This window comes from Elaeis guineensis, chromosome 6 (genome assembly GCF_000442705.2).
Source record: "Elaeis guineensis isolate ETL-2024a chromosome 6, EG11, whole genome shotgun sequence".
In the NCBI taxonomy this organism is placed as follows: Eukaryota; Viridiplantae; Streptophyta; class Magnoliopsida; order Arecales; family Arecaceae; genus Elaeis; species Elaeis guineensis.
In genome coordinates this window covers 80,560,885-80,571,584 of record NC_025998.2, presented here as the reverse complement: position 1 = coordinate 80,571,584, position 10,700 = coordinate 80,560,885, and positions in this window count along the sequence as shown.

Genomic DNA, 10,700 nt, shown 5'->3' with positions numbered 1-10,700 from the left:
TGATTCACAATCACTAACTTCTAGGATTCTCTCTTGAGTCAACCTATTTATCCTGTTCTTATTTATATGACCTAACCTACAGTGCCATAAGTAGATATCTGATACACTATCTAATTTTGGGTGCTTGCCAGTAGAATAGACTATATTAACAAGTTGTGATAACATATACACACCATTGTTCAAATATCCATAAAAAATAGTAACACCATTCATAATGATATTATAAACTTATTTCTTTATTGAAATTTCATAATCATTTTTGGCCAGAAGGCCTACAAAAATAATATTTAAAAAGAAACTGGGATAGAAATGACAATTATTAAGAACAACGGTATGGGACTCAAATACAAGTTTCAAGATTCCTAATGCTAGAACTGGAACTGATCTTCCATCTTCAACATTCAGGAACCTCTCACCTTGCTCGAATCTCCTACTGACCTGCAACCCCTGTAATGAATTACAAATATGGTAAGGGCTACCGGTATCCAATATCCAGTCAGTTATATTACAAATAGAAAAATTGCAAGGAGTTATCATATAAATACCTTGCCCAGCAATAGCTTGCTTCTTTCTCTGCCTGTTCGGATCCAGGGAGGCAATGTGCTGAGGACAGTTTCTCTTTCAGTGCCCCTGCTTCTTGCAAAAGAAGCATTCAGTTTGACTCTTATCGGGCTTGATCTTTCTGGTCTAGCCCTGCACTGATGTTCCAGCCTGAACTTGCATCTTCTTCACTTTCTTCTTTTTGTTCTTCTTCCCTTTCTCAAAGGGTCGAGAATCAGAAGACGAACCTCCCACTAAGTTTTTCGACTCCTTGTGGAGTTGGTGATCCTTCTCAAAGTTCTAAAGCAACCCCAGTAACCCGTGGTAGTTTACTTCAGGCTTTATCATTCTATAATGAGTGAGGAATGGGAGATAAGACTTGGGTAGCGAGTTCAGTATTGCATCTTTTCCAAGCTGCTCATGCAAGAAAAAGCTGAGCTTACTCAAATGCTCCATCAGCTTGATCATGTACAATACATGATCAGTGACAGAGGCACCATCCCATATTTTAGCATTGAAAATGGTACAACTAGTCTTGTACCTCTCCACGTCATCGGATGTGCTAAAGACATCCTCCAACACTTGGAGCATATCCTTTGGCTGAGCCGTCTCAAATTTGCAACTGAACTCATTGCTCATGGCAGCCAGCATAATACAGCGCATCGTGATCTGATTACTGAGCCACTTCTAGTAAATATCTCTGACTGTTCCACGTGCATTGGCAGCTGGCTCCTCAGGTGCAGGATCCGTTATCACATATAGGATCCGTTCATGCTCCAGGACTATCTTCAACTTTCGATACCAGCTACCGAAGTTGGGTCCCACCAACTTATCATTGTCTAACAATGATTGGAGCGATAGGAAAGTGGCCATATCTGCACAAAAAAATCATAACCTAATTAGTAATTGATTCATTAAACCTAAAAATTTAGACTTTAATCAAAAAATTTCTCCCACTATTTTATTCGCATTGGTAGCCTCTACCTCCAATTCGAGGAATTACCCTAATTTCTTAGTGGGTACTAGAATCCACTTAGACTGCACACAAGCCCAACTTTGGTTGGCCAACCCATGTACATCTATGGGTAGGTTCATAACCAATTATTTCTCTAAACAATTTTTAGTAATTTAAATTTTGCCCCAGTCCCTAATCAGTAGGCTTTGGCCTCTACTGAAAAGGTCTGGTTAGGTCTAACCATTAATATGACCATACTTGGCCCATCTAGCCAATGAATGATTAGGCCCAACTTTGGTTGGCTAACCTAACCACCATTTAGAAAGATACAGTCAAAAATTCATATTATGAATGACAATTCCATCAGCCGATAAGCATCAGGCCTTTGGGCCTCCAATGATTATCCAATTGATGGACCCATTATCATCCACTTAATGGGAGGCTATGATCTAGTTATTACCATAACTATTTTATTTTAAGGACCTAATAATTTTAGAAAATTTAATTGATTTAGAGGAGGAGATCAGATGAACCAGCTTATCATGATCCTCCCACTGGCTTCACCAAGTCAGCTTAAGGGAGACCATTAAAAGGGCTGGTCTAGGAGCACCTAAATCAGTCACATTGATTTACCTAGCTGATATGGGTCAACCCAAGTAGTTAAGTGATCCGATCAAAATATAATTTTACCAAGAGGCCAGGTAAGTTCGATTGGTGGGAGGGTCTGCCAAAGCTTGCCTTAGACACCATCAGAAATGACCAGGTAAGCAGACTGCCAATTAAAAACCACCGGTCTGGTTTACCTTAGACACCAACTGATTTAATCAGTTTTGATTAGATCAATCTAACAGTTCGTGCTAGACTGCTTAGCCAAGAATTAAGTCTATTTGGTTCTCGTTAAAGACATGGACTTGACCAACTACAACTATTGTAATTGATCTAGAGAATCCTTAACCTAATCTAAGACAATAATTGATTAGATTTAGTCAGTTCTCTAATTAAGTCCATCTTTAATCTAACCTTAGGTCTAACCCAATTAATGGACCTAATTCTCACTAACCCATTAACCCAATGTGTTATGGTTTGTGTCTTAGGTTCTTCAATTCACAATTCTAGAACCTAATCAAACAACTTCTTAATTCTCAATTAAGTTTTGGGCTGAGGGTTGGGGTTCGGCTTTTCAAAAATAATTTTCATATTTGTAAAATATTTTTACAACATGATTCTACAAATCAAGTTGTATGTTTGAGTCATAATCAAAATACAAGTGAAATAAGTATGAAACTACTTTAGATCTAATCTAAACAGGTTCATGTAATTGAAACAATTCCAACTTTAAACTGCACAAATTTTCCAGACTAATACATGATGGTTCTTTGTGCAGAAATTATTAACAAAAAAATTTTATTTTAGATTTAAACACCTTTTAAATCTAATAAATCATAAATTTAATCTAGATCATATCTAACAAATTTATGATTAAAGATAGATCTACACGAACTAGGACAACCTTTGCACTATAAGGGGTAAACCTTACAGCAGGACAATCTACAGTTCGTGATTGATCTAAAAATTTTAATTTTAGATTTAACAATCAGATTATAAATTAGATCTAATCTAAAAAATAATCTAAGTATGTATAAATAATCATGTAATAAATAACCTAGGCTCTGATACTAATTGAAGAAACCAGATCTAGGGTTTCAGAGTTAGATCTTGAAACTTTTTCAAGATTAAGCAGCGGAAGACTAAAATAAATCAAACTTTATCTTATAAAATTAGAGAATTCCTAGATCTAAGATTCTATTATATAATTATTATATGATATTAAATCAAAAATTAAAATATAAAGAGCAAGAACCACATGTTGATCATATCAACATGTTTTTATACTACATCTAATGTATGTAAAATATAATAGATTAGATCTATTACCTTGCAAGTTAGACGTTCTAACTTTGCTGATCCAGGTTTGAGAATGATGTTGTGAGCCGTACATGCATCCGACCTCTAGGTGTCATCCATAAGAGCCCACGAATCACGATCGGAAGTCCTGGTCCAGGAAATCAGCACAGTATGCTAGTATTGTGCTGATCCTTCTTCGATGGTCGATCAGATGCCTCCTTCTTCTTGATTTGGGTTCTTCTAAAGATGAGAAGTAGGAGAAGAAGTTTTATATGTGAGACACTCTAAGAAAACTCACAGATGGAGGAAGAGAAGAGGTGAACTCAGCAACCATAGAAGAAGACCCTCTTCTTCTTCTCTTTGCTCTAATCCAGACACTTAGTTTTGTGTCTATTATATCTCCATGCACCAACACTCTTTCTCTCTAATTTTTACACTCCCCAAAGGTCTCTCAATGCTCTGTAATCTACCAAAATTTCAAGAAGAAATTCATCTTAAATAATGAGATATGAAGAATCCTTATCTAGGTCAAATACCTAGTCAAGGAAAATCCAAACAGGGCAAGACAAGGGGTGCCCAACTCATGGGTGCCCCCTCTTTCTTTTTCTTCCATGGACCACCAACAAAGGGCACACAATATGTTCCATAAAATTAGTACCATATGGAAAGAGTTTTGGTTTCCTAAAATTCTATCTCATAGAATTTAAAATCCAAACTAATTCCTACTTTGACTTGGTCCACAACTATATTCCATGTAAGAGAGAAAGAGTGGAAAGCTTTGGGCATGCATGAAGGCCTGGGAGAGAAGGTTTTATCGTACAAAATAAGAGAGAGTGGGCGTGGGGGTCTAAGGTGGCGCAAGGTGGAATCCTAGTCTTACTGGGATTCAATTTATGACTTGTTCAAATTTGGTTTCTCAAACCAAATCAAACCAAAATCAAATCAACCTAATTAAAATAGGTCTTAATCTAATTAAAAACCTAATTTAATTGGATTGAATTAGATTTAAATTAGATTTAATTTTTTAATCGAATTAGAAATTAGATTGATCCAAGTCCTAATTGAACTAGGACTAGTTTTTCCTTGCACTTGGCTTATCCAATAAATCAATTGAACTTGATCCAATCAAGTCCAAACCAAATTTAATTAAATTATATTCAATTAGACTTAATCTTAGCTTATTATCTTAATCAAATTAAGCTAATTAGCAATCAAATTGCTAATCGATCATCCTACAACACTTGCACTAGGTTAAATGTCAATCGTATTGATCGTTTAACCTTAGAATGATTCTTAATCGTTGATCAACCATTCGATCGGATCGTGAACTCTAATATGTGTGACTTCATAGGTTTGAATCTAAGTCGATAATATAGAAATAAATTTCTATATCAATTGAAGTGATCATCTAGCAATGGTACCAGACGGCTGTATAGGTCAAATGTGTAGAACAACATCCTTAGAACCCATACGGATATAGTTTCCATATAATTTGTCCCCTTGACCAAAATACTTATAGGATACCTCAGAGTTCAACTGTCAACTCTGATCAGGTTGTCCACATTGTATTTTAAAATATCAAATTCATCTGATGGATTATCCTGGTCAAGGTTTTGCTAAATTGAAATACAGTGACTCATTCTTCTCCAACTCTTGGAGTGGTCAATCCTATCTTGATCACACTCTGACTTTGCAAGTACTTGACTATGCCCAGAAGCCTTCCATCACTGAATTAGAAATTCAGTTAGTCCAGTACCAAAGCACAGTGAGTTGCTTGCAGGTCACTAAGGTGATCTCAGGTCTAAGGGACACTTATACCTATATCTCATCAGAGACATTCTCGATAGTAGAATGCTCTGAAGTTGGTCACATTCAATAACGATGTACATTTACATCTCACCTGTATGCCATATCTGTGTCTCCACACTCCTTGGTTAAGAGGACAACCAATCCATATGGCCTACAGTGACCTATGCTCGATAGAAGCTGTCGTCCTTATTAACAGCTTATCATTTGGTCGTGAACAGTTTTAAGGACTAATTGATAAATCCTCTCTTTATCGAACCTAAATAGTCCTAAAGATTTTATCACAACAACGGAGTTCATTAGAAGATGAAAACTTATGATGAAAATATCAAAAATATATTTTATTTATTAATAAATCAATTATAATATAAGGTTGCTCAACCGTCAACAGGTTGACGATTGGCTTTTGGAACATATTTTTCAACATTGGCTACTTTTGATAAGTATTTTTGATCGCTGTTGCCCAGCTATGCAATCCAAGAGGGGGGTGAATTGGGTTCCTAAAAATTTTAAACTTAACTTATACCTTATGAAAATTATTTAACAATAGCTTGATAAATAAGGAAAGTATAGTTGATTCAAGGCTAATGGTTAAATGCAAGAAGACAAGAGAATAAAAAAGTTCTAAAGAAGAGCAATTAGGCATAACACAAACAAGAGGATTTATAGTGGTTCGGTGCCAACCTTGCACCTACATCCACTCCTCAAGCTCCTACTTGAGAATTCCAATCCACTAACTTGTATTCAACCTGAATACACTCGTCGAAAACTCTGACTCTAGCTATCCCAAGCTAGTCCACTTCTTTTCCAGGTACAAGCCAACCCAATACAATCCGATTCAAGGTTCGGATCAACCTTCCCTTGTTTTGGAACCCTTCCAAAACAAAAATAATAACTCAAAGAGAGTATTACAATTAATAGCACAGAAAATACAAAAGAAGCTACTTTAATGAGTGAATGAGGCTTTAAATACACTTTACTCAAAGAGAAGAAGACTCTTTTCGATTTTCTCAAGGTGGTTGGAGACTTGAATGAGCACTTGAGGAGTTGGTGAGCTTGAATTAAAAGCTTCTTGAATGCTTTGAGTGAGCTCTTGCTTAGGACTGAAAAGTATGCTTGAAATTCTCTTTTCAAAAATCTCTCTTCTTGATGATTCCCACTTTTTTGTCCTTTTTATAACTTTTAGGAATGGTGGAGAGTAATCTGGGCTGAAATAGAGCCATTAGATCACATTAAATGAGCATTAAATATACTTAAAATGGGTTAAAAACTAGCCGTTGCGGAACTTTTCCATCACAGGGGTCGACTCATGGGTCGACTCATGCTCATGGGTCGACTCATGGGGTCGACCTCTGTGGAAAACAGCAGAAAATAATGGTTCTGTAATTTTGACCTAAAAACAGCAGAGGTCGACTCATGGGGTCGACTCATGCCTGGAGGTCGACCATGGGGTCGACTCACAGACTGTGCCAGCCAAAAGATTCTGTGTGCCAATCAGCCTTTTGTGCCATGAGTCGACTCATGGGGTCGACTCAAATTTTTAAACATGAATATCTTTCAAACTACATATCCAAAAACTATAAAATTTTCTTCAATGGATCACAAATTTTTTGTTCTAGCACTTGATGCTTTCAAATCAGGGTTTGGTAAAATTACGATTTTGCCCTTGAGATGCAATAAGTCTTTTTCAAGTGAAAATCATTAGTAACCCCTTCAAATGCTTTGTAATCATCAAAATCAATCCAAGGAGCAACAATCTCTTCCTTTTTGATGATAACAAAATACTTGAGCAAAAGCATATATAATACATTGAGCATGAATTTCAAATTTATGAAGATGCATTATTTAAGTACTATAGCCATGTATTGGAATGAAATGCATCATAGGTTGTTTGAAGATAAATGTGAATTTTGCTACCAATTTGAAAATTGCTTATTTATGCATTTGCTTGGAAAGAAGAGCTGATGATTTTGATTCTTTGGCACATGACACATGTGCCCATTTGCTTATATTGCTCATTTGCTTAACAATTTGCTTATTGCTTAACAATTTGAAAATTTGCTCATTTGCTTAATAGTTTGAAAATTTGCTCAATTTGCTTAACAGTTTGCTCATCTCATTTGCTCATTTGATTCTTTACTCCCCCTTTTTGACAGCATCAATTGAGATTCTTTACTCTCCCTTTTTTTTTGAATATATTTTCTCTAATCCTTCCTTTTGATGGGATTAATTTTACTTCTTTAGCTCTTGATTGCTTATCTCTCTATTGCTTATTATTTTGCTCCCCCTTAATATAGCAATCTTAAAAGATATACCAATTGGATACCATATTGCAATTTATAGTATTTTACATCATGGATATGAGTTATGTTGCATGCACATAATTAAAAGCAACTCAATTTGAAAGTCATTCATTGAAAGTCAAAGAGTATATATTTATAATCAAAAAGTGACTGATTACATAGTTGTTCCAATACATATACCAAAATACAAAAGTCAATCAGTCAACATCATTACATGGCCCAAAAGATAGATCCTAGACTAAAACTAAAGAAAAGACTAACTATACAGGATCTAGTAGAGATCATGACTGGATGGATCAGAGTCAAATGAATCGAAGATGGGGTGAGGAGATGAAGGATCACGACCAAGGGCACGTCCTCGACCCCGTCTGCATCTACCATGGGTGGAGGTGCCGGCACGACTGGACGAGTGAGAAGATCCTGAAGGCTGAGAAGCAAATGACTAGCTACAAGAGAAAGTCTGATGGTGTCTAGAAGGTTTAAGGCTCTCGAAACAGACTGTAGCAGTGCAGTGAACTGGGTGGAAGTATGCTCACTAGAGCCTTTGATCTCTCTCCTTAGAAAGTCAAATCCGCTCTCCAAGACTCCTCGCAGTCTGGCTACCTCCGCAGATAGGTCTGAGACCTCAGTGATGTCTCCATGTGGCTGTGGATGGGCTAGATCCACACCTTTAGTCCAACCACCATCTGTCTTAGTAAATCCCATGTGGTGCAAAGTATGTTGGTTGATGGTGTCAGAGTGAGAAAGCCTAGCTACTGCCTCCCCCTCAAAACTAACTCCAAACCTCCTGAATACCAAAGTGAGGGCCATACCGAAAGGCAGATGTGCCTTGGATCTATTCAGGGTTTCTCTCATAGCCTCAATCATTAATGCTGGGAGGTTCAAAGAGGTTTGGGTAATCCCATGAAACATAATGCAGATGTCTCAGCTTGAGAGGAGATCATGTCTATCACTTCTAGGGAAGAAAAGCTTTGTTACCATTTGATGTAGTATCCTCATCTCAATGGAAAGGATCTTGGTCTCTAACTTGTTTAGGCTTTCCGAGAAGGTTCTTCCTAGAATCACATTAATTCCCTCTTCCTTGACTGGGAGTTTCATGTTTGAGTTTCCCTCACAGGGTAAATGAAGAATTTCTCCCAAAAGCACAGGATCTAGACATATTTCTATACCCTTAACAGTGGATCTTACTGTTCCATTGCCATAGCTCAAGTTCAGATAAAATTTTCTAACCAAGTCCGCATAGGTAATTTCTTTAAGTGAGCAGTAGAATTTCCAACCTTGATCTTTGATTTTTGAACCGATAGAGAACCCTTCTTTTTCAAAAAATCTGAAATTTATGTTTTTCCCGGGTTCTACCTTCCTATCAGATAAGGGAATCTTACTGGGGCTTATTGGAGACCAAGAGGTAGCTGGAGCAGATGCCGGAGCAGGGATTGAAGCTGACGTAGTCTCGGTTGCCTGCCTCTTCCGGTGCACACCTTCTTCCAACCCGCGGACTGATTTTCTTCTATGTGGGAGCTTCATTTTCGGAGCCATTTGCACTAACGAGACTAGCACGGAGCTAGGGAGAGCAAATGTGAGGGTGAGATGAAGAGTTTCTAGTGGAAGGATAGAGATTTTTGGAGGAGTGATACCCCGATTTGGAAGAGATGGGTGGAATCTTGGGCACGCTCAAACCGCTCCAAATAAGGGAGGAGAAGGGGAAGAACTTGATTTCTAAGGGTCGATTTGAGGTGCAAGGGGTGATGGGAGAAGAGTCTTGGGGGAAAACTTGGGTTTGGAGAAGAAGAGGAGGGGACCTATGGCTTGGAGGAAGGAAGAAGACAATGAGTCGGGTCGGCTCAAGGAGGGGTTTTCAACAAAAAGAGAGAGACCCCGTGGGATTTTGCCAAAAATTGCAAGTTTGCCCTTGGGTCGACCCTAGGGGTCGACTCATGGCACATGGAAATCCAGAAAAATGATGAAACAATTTTTGAAAAATTCAAAACTTTAAGAGAAGGATATTTAATCAAAGATCAATTATGAGAATGATAATTTTGAGCTTTTAAGCCCAAGAGAAATGATGAGAATTAAGTTCAAAAAATTTTTGACATTGATCCCTTGGGATCAGAGAGACATTTAAGCTGATGGATCAAAGATTCCTAGTTCTCTCCTAATTTCATAAAATCTATCTTCACTTAGGGCCTTTGTAAAGATGTCGGCTAGTTATTTTTTAGTACAAACAAAGTCAAGAATTATGTCTTTATTTTGAACATGTTCTCTTATGAAATGATGTCTGATTTCAATATGTTTGGATCTAGAATGCTGAATTGAATTTTTAGTAAGATTTATAGCACTAGTGTTATCACATCTTATGGGAGTTTCATTAAGTTTGATACCAAAATCTTCGAGTTGTTGCTTAATCCATAAGATTTGAGCACAATAACTTCCGGCTGCAATGTATTCGGCCTCGATCGTAGACAGTGCTATCGAATTTTGTTTCTTGCTAAACCAGGAGATTAGGTTAACTCCAAGAAATTGGCAAGTTTCACTAGTACTTTTTCTATCTAATCTACATCCAGCAACATCAGCATCTGAATATCCTATTAAATCAATTAATGAGTCCTTAGAGTACCATAATCCTAGAGTTTGTGTACCATTTAAATATCTAAGGATTCTTTTAACTGCATTCAAGTGTGATTCTTTAGGATTAGATTGAAATCGAGCACAGAGACAAACACTAAACATAATATCAGGTCTGCTAGCAGTTAAATATAGTAGAGAGCCAATCATACCTCTATAAAATTTTAAGTCTACACTTTTACCTTTTTCATCCTTGTCAAGCTTACATGAAGGGCTCATGGGTGTGCCAATTGCTTTGGAGTTCTCCATTCCAAATTTTTTGAGTAATTCTCTTATGTACTTGCTTTGGGTGATGGAGATTCCTTCCTTTGTTTGTTTGATTTAGAGTCCGAGGAAGAATGTAAGTTCTCCCATCATGCTCATCTCGAACTCTCCCTGCATGAGCTTTGCAAAATCTTGACAAAGAGTTTCATTAGTAGACCCAAAGATAATGTCATCAACATATATTTGAATAACTAATATATCATCTTGATTTCTTTTAATGAAAAGGATTGTGTCTACATTTCCTCTTGAAAAATCATTATTAAGTAAAAATTTGCTTAGCCTATCATACCAAGCCCTAGGTGCTT